Here is a 10,447-nt window from a genome sequence, read left to right as displayed (position 1 = left end):
CAGTAATCTTTCTAATCTGACCCTCTCTGCCTCTAAGTAGGTAATGGATTGTACAGAGGAGGCAGCTGAAACCCTGAAAGTTCAAGAGACTGGCCCAATTTAGAAACTTCTAGAATGGGGAATACAACCCAGATTTTTTAACAGCTTTTGTGTAGTCCTTCCTTTGTTCATAAAATGAACATTTACTAAAGACTTATTGTGGGCTAATTGTTGTTATTGTGCAGTCATTTTCAGTACTGTCTAACCCTTTTTTTGTTTGTTTTTAATAGTTAAGTTTTTGTTTTTGTTTTGTTTTGGGGGGAGGAGGCAATTGGGGTTAAGTGACTTGCCCAGGGTCACACAGCTAGTAAGAGTCAAATGTCTGAGCCTGAATTTGAACTCTGGTCATCCTGAATCCATGTCTGGTGCTTTATCCACTGAGCCACCTAGCTGCCCCATATGTCTGACCCTTTGTGATCGATCCCATTTGGAATTTCCTTGATGAAGGTACTGGAATGGTTTGCCATTTTCTTCTGCACTTAACTGAGTTAAATGACTTGCCCAGGGTTACATCAATACTAAGTGTTTGAGATGAGATTTGAACTCAGGAAGACGAGTGCTAAGCACTGTCTTAAATACTAAGAGGGTTGCCAAAGTTATATACAAGATAGTCCCTGACCTCATGGAGTTTATAATCTTGGACAGGAGAAAGCTGTTAATACAGATGGATTTGGAGCCAAGAAATCTTGCTTGGCCTCAGGAAGTTCATAATCCAGGAAAGGAGAAAGTTGGATATGCAAATAGTAAGAAGAGGTAAAAAAATCTGGGTTCCAGATAGTAGTCCCTTAGGTACTACTTATGTGACCATAGGAAGTGACTTGAAGGCTGAGAGCCTCAGTTCTTCACCTGTTACTGGAGCTAATTATATTTCTACAGACTGCTTTATGAAGGAGTCATCTCCCTCACTGGCACATCGAGTCAATCTGCTGTTGACTGGGTTATGGGGGGATTCTTGGTCAGCAATACCTCTTTGGTCCCTTTGAAACTCTGAGACTACGATTCTGTTTATAATCCTTTGTGTTAGAATTACACAACAAACTGTTCCATGAGGTCCTATCAGTTTAATGATCTCATATAAGCCTTGAAGATGGAGTTCCCACATCTAGCAGTAACCTCTTGGGCATCAGCAAGTAACAGCTTTGAAAAGCTTAATTGAGACTACATTCAACAGGCGATGCCTATCTATCTATATCTTTTTAAACTCTGTCTGAAGGTGGAAGAAACAGAAATAGGCTTAATGAACACCAGAGAGAACACACTTAGATCTTATCCTGGATTGCTGGACAAGGCTCATGGAGTTAGCCATAGACTCAGTTTTCAAAGAGCATCCTAAAGCAATCCTGGGAGGGATGGAATAATAGCCCTCAGCTTTCCATTCCCTTCTCCTGCATGTGGGGGATCTTCTTACTGACTCCTCCAATCCAGATGCCCTGGCTTCTCAGGTTTTCTCAGCCTTATGAAAATTTCTTCCAAAGAAAAGCTTAGATAAACTAAGGTAGAAGAGTCCAACACAGCCCACACCCTCTCCCCAGCTCACCTAAACCAAATGAAGATTAATTGGGAAATATTTAACAAAAGAAATAAAACACAGATATTATGTTTGAAAATTAAGTCAATATGCAGCTCACAGGGATCTTTATGGATGGTTTCAGTTGTTTTTGTTTGTTTTGTTTTTTTCAGTCATGTCTCTTTGTGATCCCATTTGGGGTTTTCTTGGCAAAGTTACTGGAGTGGTTTGCCATTTCTTTCTTTAGCTCATTGGGGGGGGGCAATGAGGGTTAAGTGACTTGCCCAGGGTCAAACAGCTAGGAAGTGTCAAGTATCTGAGGTCGGATTTGAACTCAGATTTTCCTGAATCCAGGGCTGGTGCTTTATCCACTGTGCCACTAAGATGCCCCCTAGCTCATTTTTATAGATGAGGAAATTGAGGCAAACTTGCCCAAAGTTACACAGCTAGCAAATGACTGAGGCCAGATTTGAACTCAGAAAGATGAGTCTTCCTGACTCCAGACCTGGGGCTCTGTGCACTATGGTGCCACCTAGATGCCCTATGTGTGGTTTGGTGGCCCCTATTTCTATCTGAGTCTAATGCCATAGGGATGTGGACTGAATTTGTAATTTCACTGGTATAGGCCAATGTTTCCCCAGATTTTTGCACCTCAAACACCTTGCAACAACAACAAAAATGTGTGTTGAGTCCTCAAGGTAATTGAATATACTACCCATATCATTCTGCAATTACTTACTAATTAAGGTTCCATTAAATAATTTTTAGTCCGAATCATCCTGGAGAATTGCCATAAAACCCATTCATTGAGAATGACAGATAGAAAGAACTCTATATGATGAGGAAGCTCCCTCTACTAAGGCCTACCAGAGTACTCTCTGGAATTGGAGAGCCCCCCAGAGCACAGACATAGGGATGTGACTCACCCAGTTTACACAGCCAGAGGGAAACCTGAATCCAAGTCTTCCTGGCTGGCTCTTCATCCTCTGTCAAGCTCTGTGTCTCAGAACTAATTCATACTAAGGTAGAAATGACTAAGTAGGCTTTTCTCTCTCCTGGGGCTATGTGCATTTTAAAAGTAGACAAGTTAGCATTTGTTAGGGGATTTCAGGCTGCCCCAGAGTCCAGGGGAGCTCCTTGAGGGGATAAATGGCCCTTTCCATCCTCATGAAATCCTATTACATCAGCAGCAGCTATTCTGCCTTTTTATGAGAAAATCACATAAGGTATTTAAACCATGGGGCTCACAAGCATCCTTCCCAGAGTCTTGCCAGGCTTGTTTATGAGCTGCTCATGTCACTTTCATCTTAGGATCACAAAGGTCTATTTTATGATATTTAAATCATCTCACCTGTCCCTCAGGAGTCAAGCAGTTATTTCACTGGAAGGTAACAATTAATCGCACTTGTCTAGGCACAGACTTTGCTTTTTTTCTCTTTGTTCCCCTGTGTTGTTAAACAATACAACTTTTCACCATCCGCTAGAAACCTTTCAGTTACAAAGGAGACTTTTGCAACAGTAATAACTGAAGAAGAGAATGTACAAATTGAAATAATAGAATGTTTAAAGCTCAAGAACATAGGCTGCAACCGCATTACAACAGCAACGTGGGATAGGTAGACCAAGTACTATTATCTCCATTTTGTAGGTGAGGAAACTGAGGTATAGAGAAACCAAAAGGTGTCCCCCAATGACAGAGCCAGTTCACAGCTGCAGCATCTCTCAACAATGGCACCTTCCATGATTTTACCACCTCAGGATCCTCTGAATTCTGAACAAATATTGATGTGACCTTTTATATGAACATTGAATTACTGTAGTTAATACTATTTTATATTTATTCAGAAGCTGCATCTGAGATGATTAATGTTTGATTGATTGAAAATAAGGGTTATTTCTTTATAGAAAGAATAAAGCTACACTTTCCACCCTGACCACTTTTCCCATCTGTTTAAATATGTTAACATAAGTCAAAGCGCTGGCAGTATCTTTTGGCATAATAGCATGCTCACATATCACTATATCAAGAGTTGTATGGGGTAAAAAATTATAAAATTACAATTTTGATTTATTTGTAATTAGAAAGGTAGCTGAGTGCCATGGTGGAGTGTGTCTGGCCTGGAGTCAGGATGGCCATAGTTCAAATCTGACCTCAGACACTTACTAGCTGTGTGACCCTGTGCAAGTCATTTCACCTCTGTTCACCTCAGTTTCCTCATCTGTAAAACGAGGATAATAATAGCAGCTACCTTCTAGGGTTGTTGTGAGGATCAAATAAATTAATATTTGTAATGTACTTAGTACAGTGTCTGGCACATACTAAGTGCTATAATTGTTCAGTTGTGTATGACTTTTTGTGACCCCATTTGGGGTTCTGTCAGCAAAGATATTGGGAGTGGTTTGCCATTTTCTTTTGCAGCCTCATTTTACAGATGAGGAAATTGAGGCAAACAGGGTGAAATGACTTGCCCGGGGTCACACAGTTAGTACACTGCTGAGAGCAGAGTTGAATTCTAGGCCTGGCACTCTATGCACTATGGGGCCACCTATCTGCCCTCAAGTGATATATAAATGTTAGTGATCATTATTATTATAATCATATATCCCATACTTAGCATATTAGAAAAATGAGACTCCGATCACAGCAGCAAATGTCTATTCCTTGGTCCAGTAAGGGCAATGATGTTCCGTAAAAAAATTTGTCTCTTCCAGGGACATCATTTATGATTCATTACACATAAATAACTTGGGCCAGGCTTTATGAATATGAGTGGTATTTATTTTTCCATCTTTATGATTACTTTAGAGTCAATAATGTGAGAACTGGGAAGATAAATTACTGATCTTAATGGACATATCTCTCATTTATTTTCAGTTAACATTCACATGAAGGCTTCATTAGTCTATATTTAATTGCAATTTTTTTCATCTATCCTCACACTTTCCTTTTTTTTTTTCTTTTGTGGGGCAATGAGGATTAAGTGACTTGCTCAGGGCCACACAGCTAGTAAGTGTCAAGTGTCTGAGGTCAGATTTGAACTCAGGTCCTCCTGAATCCAGGGCTGGTGCTTTATTCACTGTGCCACCTAGCTGCCCCCTATCCTCACACTTTACTAAACAATAATAAAATATAAAAAAATATTTCCAAGTTAGTGATTTGCAAGCTCCTTGTAGTTTTGACACATTATTATTTGGCTTTGTTAACTGCTGTCCCTCCTAAACACACTTATGTTATACATTGTACTTTTCTATAAGTACTAACTTAAAATTAATTTGGTTTTTAAAATGTTTTAATGAATTTCCCCTCATCTCAGATACAGAATCTCTGTAAATCATCTTAGTTTGAGGGAATAAAAACCTGTAGATCACATAATTGGCCACTATGTGTCACTGTTTTCTTTATTTCTTTAATCTAATTAAATCTGATTAAATATGGATGTAGAAAGAATTTGCATAGAAATAAAATAGATCAGTCCCTTAAAAGAGTAACCTAATATTTTTTTCTAAAGAAAAGAAAAATGTTAATATGTCACTGTGGTTAGAAGAGATTGACCACTGTATTTCAGGAAGTTAAATTATAGTATAAGATTAAGAAGAAAAATGAGGTATATTTTTAAGACTTGAAACTTGCTTTTCATATATACTATGTCATATAAATCATGCTGATTCATGCTATCAACAGTTTAATTGAGTGTCCATGAGCCTCCCTAGGTTGTTTTTGTTTCTTTGTTTTAATTTTTTGAATAGATAATAGCTGCTCAAAAAAAAAAAAATCTTACTCACTTGAGGCATAGCTAGACATCATAACATTAAATTATTGTAGTTAATTGTAATTTATATTTGTTTAGAAGCTTCATCTGAGATGTTTAAATGTTTGATTAACTGAAAATGATAATTGTTTCTTTACAGAAAGAGCAAAGCTATCCTTTCCCCCCTGACCACTTTCCTCATCTATTTAAATATGTTTATTAATGGAAGTCAAAGTGTTGACAGTTTCTTTTGGCACAGAATCATGTACGAATGGAATATCAAGAGTTATATGGAGTAAGAAAATGCATAGCTCTCTGGGGCATCAAATAATCATTCCCATTGTAAATTGACTTTAAGTGATGAAAACCCAGCCCCCATACCTCCTTCTTCTGCTATCCAGATTCTTTATGGATGAACTCCCCTTCCAACCACCTCTTTCAGCCAATCTTAGCACTCAGGCATATCCCTGGGTAACAGCTAATGATAAACAAAGGGTTTACATGATGTGGACACCACTACTTAGTGACTGTTCTCCTTGTAGGACTTGGATGTCACCCAGGGAATATATTCATTTCAGGCACTTTTCTTTACTTTTCTCACTCTTTCTAATTTTTCTCTGGTAGGTTACCTTCATTCTAAAAACATACTGATATGGTCATGTCCCCTGAATCCTTTTTAATATTAGTGAGATCAATTTAATAACTTTTTAAAGATGAATCCCTGAAATGTGTCCTCTATCAGACTGATGCCCTCTTGTGTTGAAGGGCTGCATGGCATAGAAAGCCATCCGTGAAGCCAGGAAGACCCGAATTCAAGTTCTACTTTTGGCACATTCTGTCAGTGTAATAGTGGGCAAGTCTCCCATCTTACATTGTGAAGCAGGAGCCCACCTGTACAGGTAAAAGACATCTCTATGTCATGAAATCCCAGGTCCTGTCCCTACCTTATTGTCTATTTAAGCTTTGTTAGCTCTCCCTTGACAGGGACACTCTTAGATAAAAACCTCATCAGCCGGGGCAGCTAGGTGGTGCAGTGGATAGAGCACCAGCCCTGGAGTCAGGAGTACCTGAGTTCAAATCTGGCCTCAGACACTTAACACGTACTAGCTGTGTGACCCTGGGCGAGTCACTTAACCCCAATTGCCTCACTAAAAAAAACCCAAAAAACCAAAAAAACAACCCTCATCAGCCTAGCCTAGAGTCTTCTTTCATCAGTTGGGTGGAACACTAGCAATCTGGCCAGCTGAGGTCAGTCCTTCGTGACAATCAGAGATAGACATGGTATAAGGTCCCCCAACAAACCTCTCAGTGGGTTCTGTATCTACAAGAACCCAATCATAAATGATCTCCCTTCTGCCAGTGCTTAAGGTTCTGAACTCATACACAAACTCAAACATGGGTCTAAGTTGAAGGCAAATAACAAACAAAATAGGTAGGAGCTCTTCATAATATTAAAAACATAATGTTAAGGGGGCAGCTAGGTGGCACAGTGGAAGAAGCACTGGCCCTGGATTCAGGAGGACCTGAGTTCAAATCCAGCCTCAGACACTTAACACTTACTGGCTGTGTGACCCTGGGCAAGTCACTTAACCCCCATCACCTCACCAAAAAGAAAAACTAAAAACAAAACAAAACAAAAAACAAAATAAAACAAAAATAACAAAAACCATAATGTTATGGGGTGGCTAGGTGGTGCAGTGGTTAAAGCACCAGCCCTGGATTCAGGAGAACCTGAGTTCAAATCTGGCCTCAGACACTTGACATTTACTAGCTGTGTGACCCTGGACAAGTCGCTTAACCCTCATTGCCCCGCAAACAAACAAACAAACATGTTAAAATATGACATTTCTGTGGTATTTTATGGACTTCAAAGAGCTTTATTTTTATCATGAGATGCTAATAACCCTGTAATACAGGTAGTGGAAATATTACTATTCTCATTTTGCAGATGAAACAACTGAGGCTGAGGGAGGTTACATGTACAATGACACATAGCCAGTTAGTAGCCAAGATTGTAAAATTAGCAGGTGTGTGCTGGTAATTCTTTAACAACTCATGCTCAGAAAAGGCACAACACACTTGTATGTTTAATTTGCATTTTCTCCATTACTTTCTTAAGTCTACATGATCAACAGAACAACATACCAAGCCTTGACTTGTAGCATTTGCCAATTTAAGCCTGTGTGTGCTGGCTCCAGCACAACCCTGAGTCATGAATTCAGATCTTCTGATTGCAATTCAATATTACTTCCACTGGATTTAAAAGGGGGGAAATACATATGTAATAAAGGCTTGTTGATGACAAATCTTGCCAGGATCGAGAAAAATGAGCCTCAAATTCCCCCTGGCCACAGCTGAAGAATTTCCCACAAGGGTCTTAAGACCATTCAAGATTCCATGACAGACATAGCTGTGGAGATCATTTTGTGTAATGGTCCACATGGGCTTTCAAAATGAAAGAAGGCATAAAATAAGGAAACAGATGATCGCGCAAGCCATCTGCAAATGCTATCCAGAAAGACTTGTCCAAAATCCAAAGAAAGGAGGGATTCTTAATTGATCATGAGGGTCTTTGGATGTTTCTTATTGTGGATGATTTTGTGCCAATTGGATCAAGCAACAGAATACAACAGAATCGATACAGTCCCCAAGAGAACAGCCTGACCAACTGCCTTGGCCAAAACAAGTGAATGAAGAAAGGCCAGGTCATGATATGAAATTGGATGGACAATGTGCTGCCCTGATTTGTCAGTACATAATACACATACCACAGATGGACAACAAACAGGACATAGAAATGAAAGGTGGTAAGAGGCAAGGTAGGGGTGAGGGACCATTCAGAAAACCACATGGAATTTTCAGTGAACCCCTGACCTTTTCCCTGCTCCCAGAGTCCCCTTTTATTGTTTATTTTGTTGGTATCTTTTGCTTTTACATCACCTTAATTTCCAAATACATCATGTCATCTCCACTACCCAGAAAGCTATACACTAGAACAAATAATTTAAAAGAGAGAAAAAGAAAGGCTACTCAGAAAAATTCACCAACACATCAAGTGAATAACACATTATATGCAAAGTATTGCACACAGAGCTTTCAATTCTACAAAGGAGGGAGGGAGGCACATCTTCTCATCTTTTCTTGGGGGACATACTTATTAATTACAATTACAGAGCATTCAGGATGTTCTCTCCTCCCACTTCCCTTTGTACACTGCTGTAGCTGTCACTTTTATTTTCCTGGTTCTTATTTCACTTTGTATCAGTACATATAAGCCTCAGCATGTTTCATGCATCTCTCATTCACTATTTCTTCTATATACACTATACTCATATTTACTATGGTGAGGGTAGGTAGGTCTGCAGTGGATAGAGTGCTGGGCCTGGAGTCAAGAAGACTCATCTTCCTGAGTTCAAATTTGGCCTCAGATGCTTACTAGCTATGACACCCTGGGCAAGTCACTTAACCCTGTTTGCCTCAGTTTTCTCATCTGTTAAAAGAGTTGGAGAAGGAAATGGATACTCTATTACCAAGCAAACACCAAATGGACCTACAAAGAATCAGACACTACTGAAAACGACTGAACAATAACATTTCTTACAGCACAGTAATAGTCCATTATAGTCACCTGTCATGATTTGGTTAGCCATTCCCCATTTAATGAGCATCTTCTTTGTGTCTAGGTCTTTGTACCATGAAAAGTTCTGCTAGAAATATTGTGGTGGACATGGGAATCCTTCTTTCTGCCTCTGATATCCTTGGCTTTCTCTTTGAATCCCCAGAGCTTACAGTTCCTAACACACAGAAAATATTTATAAATACTTATTGACTGATCCTTAAGATATATGCCCAGCAATGGAACCTCTGGGTCAAAGGTTATGGATGTTTTAGCCATTGCCTTATCATAATTCTATGTTGATTTCCAGAGCTTTTGGACCAACACTGACTATTCTTATCTTTTGCCATCTCTTCCAATTTACTGGGTATGAGATGAAATTTCAGAGATACTTTGATTTGAATTGCTCTTATTTTTAGTAATAGGACACAATATTTCATATGGTTTGGGGGAGTTCACAATTCTGTTCTCAAGAACTATCTGTTTATACCTATTGATAACTTATCCATAGAGTCATGGTTCTTATACATCTTGGATGTAAGTATCATAAATACCGGACAGCTTCCCTTCTCCTAGCTGCTCATATGTGTCTCTTGCTTTTCAATTTCATGTGTAAAGGAGATAAATAAGATGAGTCCCTAATCAAACTGGGGAGGGTTTGCCCAACCAACTTTACAACCGTATAAAGAAATTAAGTAACTACAGCAGAGTGTGAACAAGCTGAAAACATTACAAGTTGGTCATTGGATGATTAGCTGAACATTGGCAATAACTCCTTGAGTGAGGGGTGGGAAAGCAAGCTGGTTCCACTTTAAGGTATTAAACTCTAAAGAAAAAGTCAACCCTGATGAAAGAACTGAATTGTTGACACAAACAATCAAAGACCATCTTCCTTCATCGGAACTTAAGGCCCTGAAGCAGTAGGAAACACCAAATTCAAACATGGGGCTAACTGAGAACAATTACAAATAAAATAGGGTAAGAGCCCTTCATGACATCAAAACCATAATATTAATAAATAACATTTATGAAGCTTCCATAAGGGGAACCCAAGGATATTGCTTTTTGGGCCCCAATCTTTTGGGTAAAAAAAATGAGGGCTTTGAATTCCCTAGATAACATGATCCAGAATCCATCCTGCTAGGAGAGAAAGGTGGTTCCTGGCATAGTGATATCTTTGAGTGTTCTCTCACGGGCAATTGCAAGTCCGAAAGTTCCTGAGGTCAAGATTGATGTTCTGGAGAGAGAAAATATTTCATCATGCACCCACTCCTTAGAGAAGGAAAAGTCAGCCTAGTACTTGGGAGTAAAAAGCCACTGAGGATTTCAGCAGAGATTTCAGCCAAATTGTCCCCACCAACAAACAGGGGAGCAACTCTTGAAAAAGACTGTAGAAAACAAACAAACAAATAAAAATATATAAATGAATGAATGGATGAATAAAGAGATAGGTAGATAAAGAAAGGAAGGAAGGAAGGAAGGAAGGAAGGAAGGAAGAAAAAGAAAAAGAAAGAAAGGTTGTAGAGATAACATTAA

The sequence above is a fragment of the Dromiciops gliroides genome, chromosome 4 (genome assembly GCF_019393635.1).
Source record: "Dromiciops gliroides isolate mDroGli1 chromosome 4, mDroGli1.pri, whole genome shotgun sequence".
Taxonomy (NCBI): domain Eukaryota; kingdom Metazoa; phylum Chordata; class Mammalia; order Microbiotheria; family Microbiotheriidae; genus Dromiciops; species Dromiciops gliroides.
The sequence above is the reverse complement of the archived record's forward strand: the minus strand, read 5'-3'. Positions refer to the sequence as shown.